At 41.6% G+C, this 23,884-nt stretch overlaps 1 pseudogene; it reads left to right on the top strand.

Moving 5' to 3' along the window:
- The first annotated feature begins 19,592 nt into the window (after positions 1 to 19,592).
- On the top strand, positions 19,593 to 23,388 carry LOC136863840 (phosducin-like protein; annotated as a pseudogene).
- The last annotated feature ends 496 nt before the right edge of the window (positions 23,389 to 23,884 follow it).

The following is a 23,884-nucleotide window of genomic DNA, read 5'->3' as shown; positions in this document are numbered from 1 at the left end:
ATGCCGGAACATTCCCAGAATGGATCCTTAATCGAATCAAATTAACTATCAGTTGCTCTGGGTAGGTTGCGAAATATTATTTGAGAGCATGGAGTTTATTAAAAGATAACAGCAATTATCACAATCTGAAATAAAATCACACCATTTGTTGTCATCTCGTGACACCCTTCAGTAATAGATGAATCCCGATGCTGAAATATGCACCACCAAAAAGATGTTCAGAATGAATCAACAACACTTGATCCGAGGGGATTTTCCGTTACATCGTTCTGATCGAACTGCGAAATACAGGGAAACATTAACTTACTATGCGTTTACAAGAAACACTGAAATTAAATAAAAAGCCTTCATAATAAACTTTCAGGTTATGAAACAGTTACGTCGTTAAATTAGAATGTACAAGTCCACAACATAAAAAGGACATCGTAACGTCTTTCAAATTCTAGATAACTACAACTACAATTAAAAATCTGTCTACCTGCAGTTATCCCCTTAAAGTAAACTGCAAGTGATCGGTAGACCAACGTCTCACCTAAATAATGCGATTGATGTAAAATAGAATTAAATATTATAACAGCTGACGAAATGAAGCCGCATTCGTAGTGTAAATTCCTCAATACACAAATTAACTGAATGTCAACGCTCTGTACTATCGTAACATACTGTACACCCGAACATTGGATCTCGAAGTAAAAAACAATGTAAAATAGAAAACGAAGCTCATCGAGCATGAACGCACTAGGCTATGTACTAAGGACCAGTCTCCATTAGCCAGCTTTCCAATTCTAGTTTTAAGCCAATACTACTGCAAGGCTATGATAGAATCTCTTTCCAGCAGGTACAGGTTTTGCCGAAACGTGGTCTAAATAGTACCTACAAATATCCTCCAGTGCTGCATCCACTAATCTAAACCTATGACTTCGCTATCTACGAACGGCGTCCTGATCCTATCGTTCAGATAACGCAACAATGTCTACACATCTCTAAAAATGTATAGGCGACATCCCGAACTTATCGTTGAACCAACACTATGGTAACTGCATAACTCTAACTGTAAACAAGTACATGCGGCATACCGAACCTACCGTTGAGCCAACACTATGGCATCTGCATAAATCTAACTGTAATAATGTAAATGCGGCATCCTGAACCTATCGATGAGCCAACACTATGGTATCTGCATACGTCTAACAATAATACTGTACACGCGGCATCAAGAACCTATCGTTGAGCCAACACTATCGTTTCTGCACATCACTGATACTATCAGGCGAAATCGAAATAGAAAACAATACGCGGATATTTGAATCTGCTTCTCATTAGTAGTATAATTGGATGGTTCTGCGGCCTCCTCCTCCTAGGGCTCTCGGGAGAGGCCTCCTCCTCCCGCGGGAAATTTGAATTTTAGAGGGAGATTTGAATTTTGGCCCGAGATTTGAATTTGTAAACAAAGCCACGTGCTTTTTGACAGCTGTCATCGACAACAACGCATCGCTAACCTCAGTACTGCAATCTTAACGGGCCTAAAACTTAGTGGTACCAACCTAACATAACTAGCGCGAGATTTGAATTTGTAAACAAAGCCACGTGCTTTTTGACAGACAACAACGCATCGCTAACCTCACTGCTGCCATCTTGACGGACCAAACCTCAGTGGTACCAACTTAACCTAACTAGCGCGAGATTTGAATTCGTAAACAAAGCCACGTGCTTTTTGACATCCACATGCTTTTTGACAGGCAACAACGCATCGCTAACCTCAGTACTGCCATCTTGACGGGCCAAAACCTTAGTGGTACCAACTTAACCTAACTGGCGCGAGATTTGAATCAGTAAACAAATCCACGTGCTTTTTGACAGCCACGTGCTTTTTGACAGACAACAACGTATCGCAAACCTCAGTGCTGCCATCTTGACGGATCTAAACCTTAGTGCTGCCAACTTAACCTTACTAGCGCGAGATTTGAATCGGTAAACAAAGCCACGTGCTTTTTTGACAGCTGCAAGTTTCGTTAGCTGTCATCAACCATCTTTACTAAAGAGAGCACAGTGCTGCACTCTTCAGCTACTTACCTTTAAAATGTGGTGGTGGCAAATTCCACGTGCACTTGTTTGGAAACAAACCCACATGCTTTTTTGACAGCTGTCATCCGCCATCTTTAAACTACAGAACACCGTGCTGCCCTCATGCGGGCAATTTCGTTAGCTGTCATCCGCCATCTTTAATCTACAGATCAACGTGCTGTCCTCTTGAGAGCAATTTCGTCAGCTGTCATCCGCCATCTTTAATCAAGGGAGCACCGTGCCGCACTCTTTGTGGTGGTGGCAAATTCCACATCCGCCATCTTTAATCTAGAGAGCACCGTGACGCACTCTTTGCATTGGCGGCAAATTCCACATCTGCCCTCTTTAATCTACAGAGCACCGTGCCGCACTTTTTGTGGTGTTAGACAATTTAAAAGAACATGTCAAGGAATACCATTGTTCTAAGAGAAAAACAAGACTACTGTTCTGAACAGCATGCGTAAGATAGCGATTGTCATAACCTCCTTTTTTCCCTGCTCTCTCAAGGTAAAACTTTATCGAATACTTGAAGATTATATTACAAAGGAAGTGATGAGGAATATAATCGAACACTGTACTCGATACAACATATGATCAGAATATCGATTGATGTGTCTGGGTGTACACCTTCGTTCTAAGAGAAAATAAGACTACAGTTCTGAACGGCTTGCGTAAGATATTGATTGTTTGCTTAGCATAACTTGCACCTAACATGCTTTTGTAAATTAGCGAAAAAATAAATTCTAGTCTTGTCACATCGGGAAGGATAACTGGCTAAATCCTGGTCTTTCAGCGTCAGGAAGGGCATATATCTGTAAAAATTAGTTCATGATGTAAAACACTAGATACTGTTGATTTAAAATTCTAAAAAGGTATCCGGCTGTAAAAACAGATTCTTGCGTTAGGATGGGGCTGTGAAACAGGAGTAGGAGAGCAGCAGCTAGCTGCTTCATCGTGTAGTTCAAGCGTTATACCTTGCGAGTAGGTATATACTAGCACTGGGTTTCGAATAAGCAGACTCTAGATTGCCTGAACAAGAAAACATATCTGGGATGTGTGTTTTTAGATGAATTTTGAAGCAAGCCTACACACACAAGCTACATCCGGCTGGCTGCCGTTGGAATGTGATACATCAGCAGAGTACGTAGTTCACCGCACACGTCTGCAAGTCCTATATCCGCCTAGTGATAAGCTGCATATTAACACGGTGCTGCCTGTGTGAAGCGCTCCTGGCAGTTCTCTGTGTGCGTTAACTGGGCACGTATCCTTTACTTGCTCACCTGCCGTCTAGTAGTAAAAACAGAAGGTAAGATTAATTCCTTGAATATTATTATTATTATTATTAGTTGCGATTTTTTCTTTGTTTTTCAGTGAATCACTGTCTGCTGAAAATATTATTCTCCAGTTTACAGCCTTCAACTTAATGTAAGCCTAAACTGTTAGTTAGTGTTTGAATAAAGGTCTTTGAATTAAATATAGCTAGGTTAGCTGTTAAAAAACCAAGTAACTTTTGTAACCTTCATTGTTTCTAGCATTTTACGATAGGGGGATTAGAAAGCGTAGACAAGGAAGAGGTTAATCTTGTAACTTCAAACTCACGACAATGTCTGACCTCAATAGGTTGAAACTTGGTTTCGTCTAAACATCGCAGCTCTAGGCTAGCTGACTTGTTCCTTCATATCCGATTATTACATTTACTTTTACGCTAGGCAATCAAGCTCTTTGAATTAAAGATACCTAGGTTAGCTGTTAACAAACCAAGTAACTTTTGTAGCCTTCATGGTTTTTAGCATTTTACGATAGGAGGATTAGAAGGCGTAGACAAGGAAGAGATTAATCTCGTAACTTCAAACTGACAACAATGTCTTCTAAACATCGCAACTCTAGGCTAGCTGACTTGTCCTTTCATATCCTATTATTACATTTACTTTTACGCTAGGCAATAAAGGTCTTTGAGTTAAAGATAGCTAGGTTAGCTGTTAACAAACAAAGTAACTTTTGTAGCCTTCATTGTTTTTTAGCAGTTTACGAAAGGAGGATTAGAATGCGTAGACAAGGAAGAGGTTAATCTCGTAACTTCAAACTCACAAGAATGTCTGACCTCTATAGGTTGAAACTTGGTTTCTTCTCAACATCGCAACACTAGGCTAGCTGACTTGTCCTTTCATATCGTATTATTACATCTGCTTTTACGCTAGGTAACGAAGGTCTTTGAGTTAAAGAAAGCTAGGTTAGCTGTTAACAAACCAAGTAACTTTTGTAACCTTCAATACTTTAGCATTTTTTCACGATAGGAGGATTAGAAGGCGTAGACATAGAAGTGGTTAATCTCGTAACTTTGTCTGACCTCAATAGGTTGATACTTGGTTTCTTCTAAACATCGCAACTCTAGGCTAACTGACTTGTCCTTTCATATCGTATTATTACATTTGCTTTTACGCTAGGTAATAAAGGTCTTTGATTTAATGATAGCTAGGTTAGCTGTTAACAAACCAAGTAACTTTTGTAACCTTCAAAGTTGTAGCATTTTACGATAGGAGGATTAGAAGGTGTAGACAAGGAAGAGGTTAATCTTGTAACTTCGTCTAACCTCCATGGGTTGAAACTTGGTTTCTTCTCAACATTGCAACTCTAGGCTAGCTGACTTGTCCTTTCATATCGTATTATTACATCTGCTTTTACGCTATGTAACAAAGGTCTTTGAGTTAAAGATAGCTAGGTTAGCTGTTAACAAACCAAGAAACTTTTGCAACCTTCATTGTTTTTAGCATTTTACGGTAGGGGGATTAGGAGGCGTAGACAAGGAGGAGGTTAATCCTGTAACTTCAAACTCACAAAAATATCTGACCTCTATAGGTTAAAACTGGGTTTCTTCTAAACATCACAACTCTAGGCTAGCTGACTTGTCCTTTCATATCGTATTATTACATCTGCTTGTACGCTAGGTAATAAAGGTCTTTGATTTAAAGATAGCTAGGTCAGCTGATAACAAACCAAGTAACTTTTGTAACCTTCAAAGTTTTAGCATTTTACGATAGGAGGATTAGAAGGTGTAGACAAGGAAGAGGTTAATCTTGTAACTTCAAACTCACAAAAATGTCTGACCTCAATAGGTTGAAACTTGGTTTCTTCTAAACATTGCAACTCTAAGCTAGCTCACTTGTCCTTTCATATCGTATTATTACATCTGCTTTTACGCTAGGCAATAAAGGTCTTTGAGTTAAAGATAGCTAGGTTAGCTGTTAACAAACCAAGTAAATTTTGTAGCCTTCAATGTTTTTAGCATTTTACGATAGGAGGATTAGAAGGCGTAGACAAGGAAGAGGTTAATGTCGTAACTTCAAACTCGCGACAATGTCTGACCTCTATGGGTTGAAACATTTTTTCTTCTAAACATTGCAACTCTAAGCTAGCTGACTTGTCCTTTCATATCGTATTATTACATCTGCTTTTACACTAGACAATAAAGGTCTTTGAGTTAAGGATACCTAGGTTAGCTGTTAACAAACCAAGTAAATTTTGTAGCCTTCAAAGTTTTCAGCATTTTACGATAGGAGGATTAGAAGGGGTAGACAAGGAAGAGGTTAATGTCGTAACTTCAAACTCGCGACAATGTCTGACCTCTATGGGTTGAAACTTGGTTTCTTCTAAACATCGCAACTCTAGGCTAGGTGACTTGTCCCTTCATATCCTATTATTACATCTGCTTTTACGCTAGGCAATAAAGGTCTTTGAGTTAAAGATACCTAGGTTCTCTGTTAACAAACCAAGTAATTCTGCAACCTTCAGAGTTTTTGCATTTTACGATAGGAGGTTTAGAAGGCGTAGACAAGGAAGAGGTTAATCTAGTAACTTCAAACTCACAACAATATCTGACCTCTATAGGTTGAAACTTGGTTTCTTCTATTCATCGCAACTCTGGGCTAGCTGACTTAACAACAAGAGTGCTTCTACTTTGTAAGGTATAGAACATTCATCTCTCTCTTCTGCTTTTCAAAACTCACGACAATGTCTGACCTCTATAGGTTGAAACTTGGTTTCCACTACACATTGCAACTTTAGGCTATTCTCTATTCATAAATAGTTGTTCTCTTCAATCCTTCATGCTGGTTGATCGTTAGTAATTGAATTTTCGTTTTTTCTTTGCGACTCGAGGGAAGGATATTGAGTTACTATAGTTTTAACATCAAAAGTGCTTCTGCTTTGTTAGGTATAGAACATTCATCTCTCTCTGTCTGCTTTTCAGAACTCACGACAATGTCTGACCTCTATCGGTTGAAACTTTGTTACTTTTGAACATTGCAACTTTAGGCTAATCTTTATTGATAAATAGTTGTTCTCTTCAATCCTTCAATGCTAGTTGATCGTTAGTAATAGAATTTCGTTATAGGATGAAACTTGGTTTCTTCTAAACATCGCAGCTCTAGGCTAGCTGACTTGTCCTACTTGTCCTTTCATATCGTATTATTACATCTGCTTTTACGCTAGGTGATAAAGGTCTTTGATTTAAAGATAGCTAGGTTAGATTTTAACAAACCAAGTAACTTTTGTAACCTTCATTGTTTTTAGCATTTTGCGATTTGAGGATTAGAAGGTGTAGACAAGGAAGGGGTCAATCTTGTAACTTCAAACTCTCAACAATGTCTGACCTCTATAGGTTGAAACTCGGTTTCTTCTAAACATCGCAACTCTAGGCTAGCTGACTTGTCCTTTCATATCGTATTATTACATCTGCTTTCACGCTAGGTAATAAAGGTCTTTGATTTAAATATAGCTAGGTTAGCTGTTAACAAACGAAGTAACTTTTGTAACCTTCATTGTTTTAGCGTATTATTATATCTGATTTTACGCTAGGTAATAAAGGTCTTTGATTTAAAGATAGCTAGGTTAGCTGTTAACAAACCAAGTAACTTTAGTAACCTTCAAAGTTTTGGCCTAGGTTAGCTGTTAACAAGCTAAGTAACTTTTGTAGCCATTTCATATCCGATCATCACTATGTGCGATGCAAGTGCTAACGCTACATTCATATATTTTTGTTCTCTTCTAGGTACATCAAGAGTTATCGTCGACATTTATTCGAGTTACAGGTTTGAACGTGCACATTTTATTTATCCGAGTAACAGTTTGCAGCCGGCAACGTGAACATTTTTAAGGTATGTTTCGATTTTTTAATTGATCTTATAAGTTTACATTGTTTTTAAAAAATATAAAAAATAGTATTACGCTTTTTTGTAGAAAAACCATGGAGAAGATTAACCAGATAAGTCATATTTCAACTCCAACAGCTAAGCCGCTGACAAGTCTACCGCTAAATGAGCAATTTAAAGTGATTTCACTACGAAGTTTAAAAACGAAATTTGGAGAAAGGATTGTATGCGTCTGCAAAGACTTTCAAGTTTTTTACCTAATAGATTTAGTGTGCCAACTGATTTAGAAATAGAAGAACTAATTCAACGTTCTATTTGCATTATATATCGCGGAATAGAGAACAAATCTTGTGTTATTAGTTTTGTTGATGCGTAATAAATTAGGAAACTATACCTGTTACACCTTGCAAAGCTCTTAATGCGTAAATTACACTAAGCACTTCGAAGTATTTCGACATATTAGTTATATGCACATACAATTTTAATACAAACATACATCTATACCCCTACCGTTGATAAAATGCAACAACTTTAGCTAACTTGCGCTCTATAGTTAAAATGTTGTTCTATTGCAGCAGCTTTAAAGTATTGTAGCGTCGGAATTTTATCCTACAAGCGTTGTTTTCGATATTAAGCGTGTAAAGCTATCTTGTCTTCCGAATGTTACCCTACACTGCTCGCAGAATAACATAGTAGATGCCTGATGTTTTTGATTTCATATGACGCGTGAGTCTGTCTCGTCTTGTAAAGGCTACGTTGCACTGCTCGCAGGGAAACGTATCGGATGCCTATCGATATTTAGATTTCGGACTCCGCCATCTCCCCCCACAACTGGATGAGGCTGGCTGACGTCATAGCGTGGTGAGTGTTGCTAGCTAAGAGCGTGCCCTTAACCTTATTTGGCTAAGAGTGCGCACCTAACCTCACATGTCCTTTCGCTGGCTACGTGTCTAGGCTAACCTCACTGAACCTAGGTTCGACCACAGGCTTAAGGGCGTTAACATTTCAAACCCTAGTTCGATGCCAAAAATTGCAAGCTTACAATAACAGCGAACGTGATAATGGCTAAGAGGGCAAGCTTGACCCAACAGCCATGGCGTGTCTAGATTTAACCTCGCAGATCCCGGATTCAACACCAGGCCTAAGGGCGTTAACCGTGTAGAACCTAGTTCGAAGCTAAGTATACAAGCCTTAACCTAAGAGACTCAAAGTTCAACACGCTGGCTAATTGCATTAGAGCGGAAGCTTAACCTAACGGACTTCAAGTTTCATACCCGGGCTAATTGCATGTCTAACGTTACGCTGACCACGCGTTAACCTAACTTAAAAGTAGTATAAGTCATGGGTTCGGCCGCCACCTCGCCTCAGGCCCTTCTCAGAGGCAACCTCCTCCTCCTCAGGCCCTCGGGAGAGGCCTCCTCCCCCTCCTCAGGCTCTCGGGACAGGCCTCCTCCTCCTCCTCCTCAGGCCCACCTCACAGGCCTCCTCCTCCTCCTTCTCCTCACGCTCTCGGGAGAGGCCGCCGCCACCACCACCACCGCAGGCTCTCGGGCGAGGCCTCCTCCACACGCTCGCTAAGAGCGCGAACCTAACCTCACATCTGCCATCTTGGATTGGCTTAACCTAACTTTTTATGCGTAAGAGAGCTAGCCTAACCTCATGGAAGGGCCTAACCTGAGTTTTACAGACGAATGCCCTTCCTGACGCCTAAAAGTGCGAAATCAACCTCATATCCGCCATCTTGGAGGCGCTTACCTAACTTTTTATGCGTAAGATTGCTAACCTAACCTCACGAAAGGGCATAACCTCAGTTTTATGACCGGATGCCCATCCTGACCCCTAAGAGAGTGAGCCAAACCTCACATCCGCTATCTTGGAGGGCCTTAACCTAATTTTTGACGCGCAAGACAGCAAGCATAACCTCATAGAAGGACGTAACCTCAGTTATACGGTCGGATGCCCTTCCCGACGCAAATTGCACAAGATGGCGGCTATATGTGGCTCCTTATGAGACGCCTTAAGGGTGCTTGCGCAAGATGGTGGTCGCAAGATGACTGCTATATATAGGCTCTGATGACATGCCCTAGGGATGCTTGCGCAAGATAGTAGCCACAAGATGACTGCTATACCTAGGCTCTTATGACATGCCCTAGGGATGCTTGCCCAAGATGGCAGCTATGCTAGGTGGCGGCTATCTCATTCTACAAAATGGCGACTATATATAGCTTCTTATGGGACGGCTTAAGGGGCTTGCACAAGATGGCTGCTGCTCTTATGAGACTCACTAGGGATGCTTGCGCAAGATAGTGGCTACGAGATGGCGGCTATACATGGATTCTTATGTGACTCCCTAGGGATGCTTGCGCAAGATGGCATACACAAGATGGCGGGTATATTTATCTCGTTGTGAGACGGTTTAAGAGCGCTTGTACAAGATGGCTGCTGTTCTTATGAGACTCCCTAGGGCTGCTTGCGCAAGATAGCAGCGACAAAATGGCGGCTATACACAGCTCCTTAGGAGACGGCCTAGGGTTGCTCGCACAAGATGGCGTCTGCTCTTTTGAAGAAAGCTAGCTTAGAGGCTACTGCGCAAGATGGCAGCTGCTGTTATGCATGTGGTGGAGGGTCAATTTGAAATTCCACGTGCTCTTCAAAGCTACGTATTTTTTGACAGAGGCGACCTTTAAACAACAGAGCATCGTGCTGCCATTTTTAGCTTCTACCATTGAAATGTGGTGGCGGGTAATTTGAAAAGAAATCTACGTGGTTTTGACAGCGGTCAGCCGCCATCTTTAAACAACAATGCATCGTGCAGCTATCGTTGCGGCACTAAACCTCATCCTTATACATATGGTGGAGGGTGATTTAAAAAAATTCCACGTGCTTCTTTGACAGCTGTCATCCGCCATCTTCAATCAACAGAGCATCGTGCTGCTATCTCTACAGCACTAAACCTCATAGCTTTCAAATGTGGTGGTGGGTAATTTAAAAAATTCCGCTAGCTATTATCTTTAAACAGTAAAACTTTAGTGCATTCGCGAACCTAACCTCTCATCTGCCATCTTGAAGAAGACTGTCCTTAGTTTACGACAAGATGCCCTTCCCAAAGGTAATTAGCACTTAGAGGTTACTACACAAGTTGGTGGCTGATGTTATGACCTCCTCTGATAATATGCATCGCGATGGCTAGAGTGAGCACGTGCTGCTGTGATGACGTCATTGTGCATGTTTAGACTTGATCGTTTCCTCAAGAGTAACGAGTTAAAAGAATGCAAAAAGTATGCACCATGAAAGCAAGAATGTGCACGTTTAGATTTGCAGATTACAAAAGAAGTGAATGAAACAAAACAAAACTAGAATCGAACACTGTACTCGAAGTCGTTAACTTCAACATGCGTTCAGAACATTGTTTGATGTGTTTAGATTACAAAATATGTAATAACAAGACTAGAATCGAACACTGTACTCGACACAACATGTGTTTAGAACATGTCGGGGATACCTTTGTTCTAAGAAGATCAGATTACCGCATATATCTTGCAGGGCTAAAGGGTTAATAGGCTGATAGGCTAAATGGCTTATGGGCAAAATGCCTAAGGGGCTAAAATGCTAATGGGCTAATTGCCTAATGGGCTAGGGTGCCCCTCCTCTCTTTATCCGGGCTTTAGACCGGCTCTACATCTAGAGGCGGAGTTAACACCCTAAGGAAGGAAGAATGTTGGAAAGTAATCTATACGAATATAGCTACTCGATCGACTATATACTACAGAAGGATGACTTAGGTGAGGCTAAGCGCTGGGATTTTAGGAACGTGTTTTTTTGCTAGTTGCTTTACGTCGCAACGACACAGATAGGTCTTATGGCGACGATGGGACAGGAAAACGCTAGGAGTGGGAAGGAAGCGGACGTGGCCTTAATTCAGGTACAGCCCCAGCATTTGCGTGGTATGAAAATGGGAAACCACGAAAAACCATCTTCAGGGCTGCCGACAGTGGGGTTCGAACAGGAATGTGTTTAAGCTGTTGTACTGTCGAGAGAGAGTGAGAGCTATTACTTAATAATAACTACACGACGTAATTCTTGCTCTATTTCAAAAATATCTGCTTTGAACTCTGTGTAACCAGCATCATGATAGGCTCTTAGCAGTTGCAAACGTTTTACGAGTATGTTGGGTTCTTTACAGTACCTTATGTCTACATAGGGTAACAGAGGCTTGTTGTGAACTTTGAGCCTATATGCAGACAGTTGACGTGTAGGGACTTGTTTTGATGTAATACGTACTTCAGCTGTAGCGTTTCTAGGTACAAACTTAACTCTTTTCGATAGCAATGAAGCGTTGAAATTTTCTTCTTCTTGAGATGTTTGTCGTAAACTAAGGATAGTCTCTTTCAAGAAGGTAGATGAGAGGTTAGGTTCGCGAATGCAGTAAAGTTTTACTGTTTAAAGATAATAGCTAGCGGATTTTTTTTTAATTACCCGCCACCACATTTGAAAGGTATGAGGTTTAGTGCTGTAAAGATAGCAGCACGATGCTCTGTTGATTGAAGATGGCGGATGACAGCTGTCAAAGAAGCACATGGAATTTTTTTAATCACCCTGCACCACATGTATAAGGATGAGGTTTAGTGCCGCAAAGATAGCTGCACTATGCGTTGTTGTTTAAGTATGGCGGCTGACCGCTGTAAAAGCCACGAAATTTTTTCAAATTACCCGCCACCACATTTCAAAGGTAGTAGCTAAAGATGGCAGCACGATGCTCTGTTGATTATAAATGGCCGCTGATAGCTGTCAAAAACACGTGGAATTTTTCAAATCTCCCCGCCACCAAATTTCAAAGTTAGTAGCTAAAGATAGCAGCACTAGGCTTCGTTGATTAAAGATAGCCGCTGTCAAAAAGCACGTAGCTTTGAAGAGCACGTGGAATTTCAAATTTCCCCTCCACCACATGCATGACAGCAGCTGCCATCTTGCGCAGTAGACTCTAAGCTAGATTTCTTCTTAAGAGCAGCCGCCGTCTTGTGCGAGGAAGCCTAGTCCGTCCCCTAAGGAGCTGTGTATTGACGCCATCTTGTCGCTGCTATCTTGCGCAAGCATCCCTAGGGGGTCTCATAAGAACAGCAGCCATATTGTACAAGCGCTCTTCAACCGTCTCCTAAGGAGCTATGTATAGCCGCCATTTTGTGTCCGCCATCTTGCGCAAGCATCCCTAGGGAGTCTCATAAGTGCGGCACCCATCTTGTGCAAGCACCCTTAAGCCGTATCATAAGAAGCTATGTATTGCCGCCATGTCGTAGCCACCATCTTGCGCAAGCATCCCTAGGGCGTCTCCTAAGAGCAGCAGCCATCTTTTGCAAGCACCCTTAAGCCATCTCATAAGAAGCTATTTATAGTCGCCATCTTGTGGAATTAGATAGCCGCCATCTCGCATATCTGTCATCTTGCGCAAGCATGCCTAGGGCGTCTCATAAGAGCCTATGTTTGGCCGCCATCTTGTGGCTACCATCTTGCGCAAGCATCCCTAGGGAAACTGTTAAGAGCCTATGTATAGCAGCCATCTTGCGACCACTATCTTGCGCATGCACCTTAAGGCATTCCGTAAGGAGCCACATATAGCCGCCATCCTGTGCAATTAGCGTCGGGAAGGGCATCCGGCCGTAATAATGAGGTTAGGTCCTTCCATGAGGTTAGTCTTGCTGTCTTGCGCGTCAAAAGTTAGGTTAAGCCCCTCTAAGATAGCGGATGTGAGGTTAGGCTCACCTCTTAGGCGTGAGGAAGGGCATAGGGTCGTAAAACTGAAGTTAGGCCCTTCCGTGAGGTTAGGCTAGCTCTCTTACGCATAAAAAGTTAGGTTAAGTCCCTCCAAGATGGCGGATGTGAGGTTAGGGTCGCGCTCTTAGCCAGCGTGTGGAGGAGGCCTCTCCCGAGAGCCTGCGCTGGCGGTGGTGTCTCCTGAGAGCGTGAGGAGGAGGAGGAGGAGGAGGAGGAGGAGGAGGATGCCTCTGAGGAGGGCCTGAGGCGGAGGTGGCGGCCGAACCCGTGACTTATACTACTCTTAAACTTAAACTCCGAGGCTAACTGTACGCGAGTGTATGTTTAACGTAACGGACTTCAATTTCGATACCCGAGCTAACTGCATTAAATTGCAGTCCTAACGTTGTTAACCTAACTTAACCTTCCGGGGATTGGGTCTGAACTTGGAACAAGATGGTGGCTATAAGGCTTAATACTTATGCTTTATTCATAGCGGCGTAACACTGGAAAGCGACTTAAGGTAGCTGGGAACTGAAGTTGGAACAAAATGGCGGCTATAAGCATTAATGCGTATGCTTTATGCATAGGGGTGAAATATCGGAAGGTGTGTTTGGCGGCTCAGAGCTGAACTAGGAACAAGATGGGGGCTGCACATGGGGACTAGGGAGATAGTGTAAGGCGTAACATTTCGGAAGCAACTTAACGGAATTTACGTTCGATACCCGGACTAATCACATAAGGGCATCAAGCGTATAGAACCTAGTTCGAAGCATAAGTGTACAAGCCTTAACATAAGTTCAACACATGGGCTAACCTTGCACCGATCAGGCGTAAACCTAACCTTTTGCCTTTCCCTACACCCAAGGCAATTTTTCAGGCTTAACCTCTTGCTGACCAGGCATCAATCTAACCGAAAGTTCTTCCTTACTTAAGCTTAGCAGCTACACATTGATGAATAGGAGTAGGGAGATGGTGTAAGACTTAATACATGTGCTTTATTCACACGGAGGGGAGCGTAGTGTTGAAAGGCACCCTCAGTGGGCATGGAGTTGGACTCGGAACAAGAAGGTAACACGGGACTAGCGACCTAGGCTTAATACATATGCTTTATTCATATTGTTCGTAACATTCGAATGCGACTTATGGGAGCTTGGAGCTGAATTTGGAACAAGATGGCGGCCATAGAGCCTAAAACATGTACTTTATTCATAGGGGGCGTACATTGAGGAAGCATCTCTGGGGCTCGAAGCTGAGCTTAACCTCACAGGCTAACCGCAAAAAGCGTGTAAGTTTAACTTAACAGAAATTAAGTTCGAAACCCGGACTAACCGCTTAAAAGTGCTAGCTTAACCTAACTGTGCTGAGCATTTAACATAATAAGGCCACACAGTTTTTGACATGCAGTGTTCACGTGGTCATGGATATGCATATTTGGACTTGTTCGCTATCAGGCGCCCTCACTCTTGTAACTTCAAGTCTTTATATGTGGTATGAGTATGCATTTTTACTTAGTCGATAAGATACTGTAACAGAGAATTGCTCGCTTTGTAGTTCATCATGACAAGGACATTGATAGTTGGTGTTCAAGGTTCTAAAGTGAACGGACACAAATTTCATTCAAAGAAATGGGCACCAAAATTGTGAGATTAGTATTTAGCCCACCTTTCCCTTACTGCTTGTAAACGAACGGAGATAAAAGGCAGACGCAATAGGTGAGAAAACATTTAGGACTTCGGTGGGAAGAAAAATAAATTCCATATACCTTTCTAGCTATGACCTTGAACGCTCATTTCCCAAGAGCAGATCTAGGGTTTGTAAAGGGGTTGTGAAAAGAAGGAATGGCAGGGCGAGTATCTACCATTAACATGTGAAGTTCTCGATCTGCATGAATCAGGTTGCCGATCATTAAGAGCTATTCTGAAGGAACATAGTGCGGGAACGCGTAAACAGTCTTTACATCATGTCTTTCATTGATTGTCTGGCAATGCATGCCCGGAAGTGAGCTAATATGCAAAGTGCGGTATTCAAGTGTCGACAGTGAGACAGAAACATTTGTAGAGTAAAGATATCATGCCATTTCTAACGCAGCTGAAAAGGAAATCGCAAAGTTTTATGCTTGCAAAAAGAAACGAATCACTTTTACTGAAGAAGAAACGAATGCATTACCAAATGCCTTTTTGGTCAATGTAGCTGTGAATGCTGTAAAGAAGATCTGGGATAACGTGCCTCGTGAGTGGACTGAATAGCCTGTTTTGTTAGCTCTTCAAACGTTAAGGTTACATCGTGAACAAGTGAGTTTAGCTAAGAGACCTTCAGTGAGACAATGCCGTACATGTCAACTCACTAAACTGTACCACGGACCTAAATCTAACGATTTTCATTCGCTTATAAACTGTTACCATGGCTGCGAAAAGAGTAAGCAAGCTGCCGCAGAGAAAGGTGAAGAAACGAGCAGGGAGAAAGGTGAGGAATCATCAGTGCGTGGACTCATCAAGAGGGTGGTTGATCTTCTACCTATTGAGCTTCGTATTTACCAGTACTGTGGACATGGAACTCGAATTGACGTCCGCTTGGCACGCTGTGATCCTGGTATTAATATGTCATATGCTGCCTGCAAAGTGCATGACATTGCTTATCGTCAAAACATACCTCAAAACGGACGTGTAGCTGATGAAAACCTGCTTCGTAAAGCTACGCAGCATGTGACGTCAATTAATGCCACAGTTGCTGAGAAGATAGCTGCACTTGTCATGTGTGTTTGAGTCATCAGTCCATATACTGGTTTGATGCAGCTTTCTAGGCCACCCTATCCTGTGCTAAACTTTTCATTTCTACGTAACTATTGTATCCTACATCTGCTCTAATCTGCTTGTCATATTCGTACCTTGGACTACCCCTACCGTTCATACCACCTACACTTCCTTCAAAAACTAACTGAACAAGTTCTAGGTGTCTCAAGATGTGTCCTATCATTCTATCTGTTCTTATCGTCGAATTTAGCAAAATCGATCTCCTATCATCAATTAGATTCAGTATCTCTTCATTCGTGATTCGATCTATCCATCCCAATTTCAGCGTTCTTCTGTAACACCAGATTTCAAAAGCTTCTATTCTCTTTCTTTCTGAGCTAGTTATCGTCCATGTTTCACTTCCATACAATGCCACGCTCCACACGAACGTCTTCAAAAACATTTTCTGATTCCGATATCGATGTTAAAGTGAGCAAATTTCTTTTCTTAAGAAAGCTCTTCCTTGCTTGCGCTAGTCTGCATTTTATGTCCTCCTTACTTCTGCCATCGTTAGTTATTTTACTACCCAAGTAACAATATTCATCTACTTCCTTTAAGACTTCATTTCCTAATCTAATAATTCCTACATCACCTGCCTTCGTTCGACTGCACTCCATTACTTTTGTTTTGGACTTATTTATTTTCATCTTGTACTCCTTTCCCAAGACTTCATCCATATCATTGAGCAACTTCTCGAGATCTTCTGCAGTCTCAGATAAACTAACAATATCATCGGCAAATCTCAAGGTTTTGATTTCCTCTCCTTGGACTGTGATTTCCTTTACAAATTTCTCTTTGATTTCCTTTACTGCCTGTTCTATGTAAAAATTGAAAATGATAGGGGACAAAATGCAGCCTTGCCTCATTCCTTTCTGGATTGCTTCTTCTTTTTCAAAGCCCTCGATTCTTATCACTGCAGACTGATTTTTATACAGATTGTGGATGATTCTTCGTTCTCGGTATCTGATCCCTATCATCTTCAGAATCTCAAATAGCTTGGTCCAACCAACATTTTCGAATGCCTTTTCTAGATCTACGAATGCCATGTACGTGGCTTGTCCTTGATTTTATCCTCTAAGATCAGACGTAAAGTCAGGATTGCTTCACGTGTTCCTACATTTCCTCTGAATCCAAATTGATCTTCTCCCAACTCAGCCTCGATTTGTTTTTCCATTCTTCTGTAAATAATACGTGTTAAAATTTTGCAGGCATGAGATACTAAACTAATGGTGCGGTAGTTTCAACACCTGTCAGCACCGACTTTCTTGGGAGTAGGTATAACAACATTCTGCCGAAAATCGGATGGGACTTCTTCTGTCTCATACATCTTGCACACTAAATGACATAACCTTGCCATCCTGGTTTCTCCTAAGGCAGTCAGTAATTCAGAGGGAATGTCATCAATTCCAGGTGCCTTGTTCCTATTTAGGTCACTCACAGCTCTGTCAAACTCTGACCTCAAAATTGGGTCTCCCATTTCATCAGCATCAACAGCCACTTCATGTTCCAGAATCAAATTATCTATATATTTACCTTGATGCAACTGTTGGATATGTTCCTGCCATCTTTCTGCCTTGTATTCTTACCCTAGAAGTGGCTTTCCATCTCAGATCTTAATATTCATACACCTAGATTTTCTTTCTCCAAAGGTTTCCTTGATTTTCCTGTATGCAGCATCTACCTTTCCCAGGACCATACAGCCTTCAACATCCTTGCACTTCTCCTTCAGCAATTCTTCCTTAGCTACCTTGCACTTTCTATCCACTTGATTCTTTAATCGCCTGTATTCTTTTCTGCCCTCTTCATTTCCAGCATTCTTGTATTCTCGTCGTTCATCAATCAGGTCTAGTATTTCCTGAGTTATCCACCGATTCTTAGTTGATCTTTTCTTCCTTGCTAACATTTCTTCAGCAGCCCTACTGACTTCATTTTTCATTACTCTCCACTCCTCCTCTATAGTGTTTCCTTCAGCCTTTTCATTTAGTCCTTGTGCAACATGTTCCTTGAAACAATCCCTCACACTCTTTTCTTTCAACTTGTCTAGATCCCATCTTTTTGCATCCTTTCTTCAATTTCTTCAACTTCAGATGGCATTTCATGACCAAGAAGTTTTGGTCAGATTCCACGTCTGCTCCTGGGAAAGTTTTGCAATTCAACACCTGGTTTCTGAATCTCTGCCTAATCATTATGAAGTCTATTTGATACATTCCAGTGTCTCCAGGTCTCGTCCACGTATACAGCCGTCGTTTATGGTGTTTGAACCAAGTATTGACAAGGACTATATTATGATCAGTGCAGAATACAACCGGCCGACTTCCTCTTTCTTTCCTTTGTCCCAATCCACATTCTCCTACTCTACTACCTTATTTTCCTTGCCCTACCACTGCATTCCAGTCTTCCATCACAATTAGATTCTCGTCACCTTTTACATATTGTATTAAATCTTCTATCTCCACATATATTCTTCCGATTTCTTCATCATCCGCTGAACTAGTAGGCATATAGACCTGCACTATTGTGGTGGGCTTTGGTTTGGTGTCTATCTCGACGACAATAATTCTTTCACTATGCTGGTCGTAGTAGCTTACCCGCTGCCCTTTTTTCTTATTCACTATTAAAACAACTCCTGCATTTCCCCTGTTTGATTTTGTGTTGATAATTCGGTAGTCGCCTGACCAAAAATCCTTTTCTTCCTGCCAAAGTACTTCACTTATACAAACTACATCTAACTCTAATCTATCCATCTCCCTTTGCAGATTCTCTAACTTACCACAACGATTCAAACTTCTAACATTCCATGCTCCGACTCGCAGAATGTCAGTATCCATCTTCCTGATGATCGCCCCCTCTCGTGTAGTCCCCACCCGGAGATCCGAATGGGGGACTAGTTTACCTCCGGAATATTTTAATCGGGAGGAAGCCATCATCAGTACATCATTCATACAGAGAGAGCTGCATGTCCTCGGGAGGTAGTTACGGCTGTAGTCTCCCGTTGCTTTCAGCCGTGTAGCAGTATCAACACAGCTAAGCTATGTTGAGTATTATTACAAGGCCGTATCAGTCAATCATCTAGACTGCCGCCCTTGTCATAACCAGTGCAATGAAAGGGAAACTGTTGGTGTGTGGAGGCCGTAAAAGACGAGAAACAGCAGGGAAATAACTAAGGATTAAATAGATTTACTTTGGTGAAATAAGAAATTGTACACAGACGATGAAAACTTAATGCAGTTGTTGCTTGTTAATGTTTAAATTGTTTCTTGTCCAATACGATTCCAATGCCTCACTTAACTAGTACTGATGTTGACTAACGAGTAGACAGGGGAAGTAGAGTTTCCAGAACAAAAAAAGAAAACTCCACAAGCGTTTTAAAGTACATCCTCTTTATTAATCCATGAATTGAAGGTGTTATTAAAACAAGCCATTTCTCATACATTTGTTACTACGACAAAGAATAGCACTTTATATTAAATGGTGATTAGGATGTTTTGTTTCTGCAGCTTTTCGGTGTACAACCCTCCTTTGATAGGATGTCCTGGAAGATTGTGAAATAAATAGGTAACTGGTCTAGTAAGTTTAACTATGTTGATTTGAAAAATTTCTGGGCTCCTTTTACAAAGGGAAGCTTGTGTTCGCTGATGCGAACAAGATCACCTTTTTGAAATCGATGGCGACGTGGATCAGCAGTTTTGACTATGTGATGAATAACGTCTAAGTATGATGTGTTCTTGTCAACAAAACATGGCTTTGTGCTGATAGTTCGATGAGGCGTATCGTTGTAGGTAGACACACATCTAGGTTGGAGATCAATCCAGCGATAAGAGCCTTGAGCCACGCGAGGTTTATGGTCAGAAGAGACTACAAAACACACGTAGACACTGTCACTGAAAACGTCCGCAGCAATCCCAAGCGCTACTGGAGTCTCATCAACACACGGAGAAGGACGGAGTGGATTCCTGTCAGCGTGAACCACAAGGATGCTACAGCAGATGGCACCGATCGCAATGAACTGTTCAACAGGTATTTCTTCTCCAACTTCTCCCCTCCCTTACAAAACCAACCGCTCCCTCCCGTTGGTACAGCTTCAAACAGAACCCTATCAAACTATAGGTCCTCTTTTCCTAAAAAATACTGCCAGCATTCTTTGCGTCCCTCTCTCTAAATTATTTAACAGATGTTTTGCCGCGGGCTATTTTCCTATTACCTGGAAACAGGCAAATAATGTTCCACTTTTCAAATCAGGCAACAAATTTAATGTTTGATCTTACCGACCAATCTCTATTCTCCCCACACTATCCTTTATCTTTGAAAAAATTATACACCAGCATCTCCTCGCATTCACTTTGCCGTATATCTCAACCAAGCAGCATGGTTTTCTACCAGGTGGCTCTTGTCTAACAAACCTGGCCACTCTGCATAGCTTCGCATCACACGCCATTGCAGCTAAATCACAGCTGGATATCTGCTACGTAGACATTTCGAAAGCTTTCGATTCTGTAGACCTTACTATGTTGCTCCATAAACTCTCCGAACGATTTAATATACATGACAGTCGTCTGACCCTTCTTGCTGGCTTCCTACATAACCGTTGGCGGAGAGTGGTAATATCAGGCACTTCATCCTCATGGTTACCAGTCACCTCCGGTGTCCCACAAGGCAGTACTCTTGGCCCCTTGCTGTTTTCTTTGTTTATGGACGATCTGCTGTCCGAACTTAACGAAACAGCGAATACCCTACTCTTTGCTGACGACTGCAAGATATTTAGGGAGATCAGGAATCCAGCAGATGCAGTTCTGCTACAGTCCTCACTGAATGCCCTCTCGAACTGGTGCCGTACTTGGAAACTTATCCCCAATCCACAAAAGTGCAGCCACATGACCATAACACTACGTAAATCTCCTCTACCGACATCATATTACCTACTCTACAAGCCCATCACCGTGGTTACGCAGCAGCGTGACCTAGGTGTAATATTCGATACAAAATTACAATTTAAGACCCATATAGAGACATATACAACCAAGGCTATGAAATTACTAGGCATTCTATATCGCTTCACAGAAATTTCTGACCCCATTGCTCTTCGTCACTTCTTCCTCACGATCGTTCAACCTCCCTTAAACTACTGCTCTCCGATTTGGACAACAGCCGCCCCCTCCAATACTAAGCAGTTGGACAGAGCAGTGTCCTTCTTTGCTGCAATTGTAAGGAACAGAAACCCCAAGCTCAGAAATCTGTCTACGCAGCAGGTATTAATGGCAATTAATGTGTCACCGCTGCACATCAGGCGACAGGTAGCTGACCTGAGTTTCCTCCACGAGATCTTAAATGGACATTACCGCTCGGAACATCTTGTCTCACTCTTCTCTCTCCGCGTTCCTTCCCGCTCTACCAGTACCAAAGACCTTCTCCACATTCCCCACACTCAGCACTCAATACTTCAACGATCTTTCCTAATCCGCCTCCCAACACTCTTAAACAATATTAATAGGAGACAAGAACTTGATATAGCATCAAATAAAATTGTATTCTAGAGGTGTGTAAATAGCCTCTTAAATATAAGCTGATGTGAAGGGATTATACCGCCATCTTGACCCACGACGGCTTGGCTATGAACATGGACATTCTCATGGTTTTGGATTTGGACAGTTATTAGTAGGATGTGTACCTGATCTTGTTATATTTTGTTATGTATGTTATATTTTATTATGAAAGTTTACGTTTGTTAAATAGTCTGTTGACAGTGCAAGTGAAATTTGCTCAGTGTAGCTGTATCTTGTGCTTCGTCAATAAATAAATAAATAAATAAATAAATAAATAAATAAATAAATAAATAAATAAATAAATAAATAAATAAATAAATAAATAAATAAATTCTCGCCACATCATAGATTTGAGCGTACGATTAAAGCGTTCTAAGACGCTAGCTTTGAGATTGCTATACGTAGAATAGTGATGAATGCCGATTGACTTGAGATAAGTAGAAAAAACGTTGTTGTAAAACTCTTTACCTTGATCAGTTTGAAGAAGTCGAGGGCAGCGTTTTGATTGTTGAACAATACTTTGGAAAGCGTCTTTGACATGAGCTGCTGCCTTACAGAGCACTGGTTCTGGAAAAGCGAACTTACAGTACACATCCATGACAGTAAATAGATACTTATACTGTTTATTGCTAGAAGAATACGGAATCATTTACACTAAGTCAGCTTGCCTTTCCACTTGTAATGACACGTCTGCGACGGTAGGTGCGACGAGCTGGTTTATGTAATTCGTGTGCGATGCTTAGCTTTACAGGTGAGGTCCTGCTCTCAGGAGTCATTACTCAATAATACCATAAACCAAACCAAACTAAACCACATGGCACTACAGCCCTTGAAGGGCCTTGGCCTGCCAAGCGACCGCTGCTCAGCCTGAAGGCCTGCACATTAGTAGGTGACGTGTGCTCAGCACGATGAATCCTCTCGGCCGTTATTCTTGGCTTTCTAGGCCAGGGCCGCTTATCTTCGTCAGGCAGGTCCTCAATTCTAATCACGTAGGCTGAGTGGACCTCTAACCAGCCCTCAGGTCCTGGTAAAAATGCTTGACCGTGCCGGGAATAGAACCCCGGGACTCCGGGTAAGAGGCAGGCATGCTACACCTACACTCAAGAATACCAGCATGACGTAATTCCTCTTCTATTTCTAGAATCTCTTATTCATGATCTGTGTGACCGCCATCTTGAGAAGCTCTGATAAGTTGCAAACGTTGTACGAGTATGTTAGGGTCGTTCCAGTACCTTACGTCTAAATAGGGTAACATGGATTTTTATACAACATTTAGACCACGTGCAGACAGTTGATGCGAAAATAACAGCTTAGAAATAAGTTCGCAGTAGTTGCGACTCTTACTTCCATTTACAGCTTCTGCAGTAGTGAAGATGAAGACGGTGCGGAAGACGAAGTAGAAGAGGAATCTGTTTCGAAAACAGCACAGCCTTCAGAACCAGTGCAGGATTGGCAGAGATTTAAACAACTAGAAACTGAAAAGCGCGCCGAACAAGAAAAAGGACGTCTTGCTTTGATTCAAAAACTCTTTCTGACATGCTATTCAACATTAGATGATGAGAAGGAAAAGCGGGCAGAAGAAGATCCCGAATTCGCAGATCTGCTTAATGATGAGTTTTTACTTGATTATCAGAAGCAGCGTATGAAAGAAATGATGTCTCGAATTTCGGCCCTTCCGAAATTTGGTAAAGTATACAATCTTTCTAATGCAATGGAGTTTTTGGATGCGGTGGACAAAGAGAACCGTGAAGTTACAGTAATTGTGCACATTTATAAGGAAAACGTACCTGCCGGTGAGGCTCAATTAGCCTAAGTCAAGAGTACAGCCAAGTTAAGTTCTGCAAGATTATAGGATCTGCTGCTGGAGTCAGTAAACGTTTCAAGATAAGTGGAGTCCCAGCTCTTCTTGTCTACAAAAATGGACAGCTAGTAGGTAATTTCATTCGGATGAGTCAAGAACTTGGAGACGATTTCTTTGCAGAGGATGTTGAAAGTTTTCTATTAGAACATAGTATGCTACCTGATAAAACCTGTGTGCCTTCCATCATCCGTTCACAAGATGATGCTGATGAAGATACTGATCTAAGCCTTGAATAGTTTTTTTGTGTAGGTTTCAGTTTAATGATGGAGTTCAACATTGCTTTTGTGAGTGTGTTAAAATTTGTATTATTTTTAAATTGCGCATTGTAAATTCTAATATTTTCTGTGAATGCTGCAGGTTCCTAGCAAGTGTGTAGCCTATTACAGTTACAAAAGGAGCATTTACAGCTTCTGTCCTCTTGTAATTACGTCGAGTGGCGTCAGTAGAAAAAAAGTATTGCTTCATATTTTTAAGATCATCTTGCGAAATTATATCTTTGTCAGGTATCCGATAAAAACGGAATTCTAAAAGACCTTCGGTAAGTTTATAAGTGACACCTTTTACGACGAGACTGTTAGCACTAATCTTAACATTTGCATTACCTATCCAGAAACGGTCCTCTTCATAGCGTCGGCTTATACTGTAAGGATTTTTCAGTGTAAGGTGCAAATAATGAGCCGTAGGTGTTTTGAATAAAATTCTTTAACTGATTACGACACCCCAGTGTGAATA

Source organism: Anabrus simplex, chromosome 2 (assembly GCF_040414725.1).
Source record: "Anabrus simplex isolate iqAnaSimp1 chromosome 2, ASM4041472v1, whole genome shotgun sequence".
NCBI lineage: Eukaryota > Metazoa > Arthropoda > Insecta > Orthoptera > Tettigoniidae > Anabrus > Anabrus simplex.
This window is presented reverse-complemented; position numbering and strand designations above follow the sequence as displayed.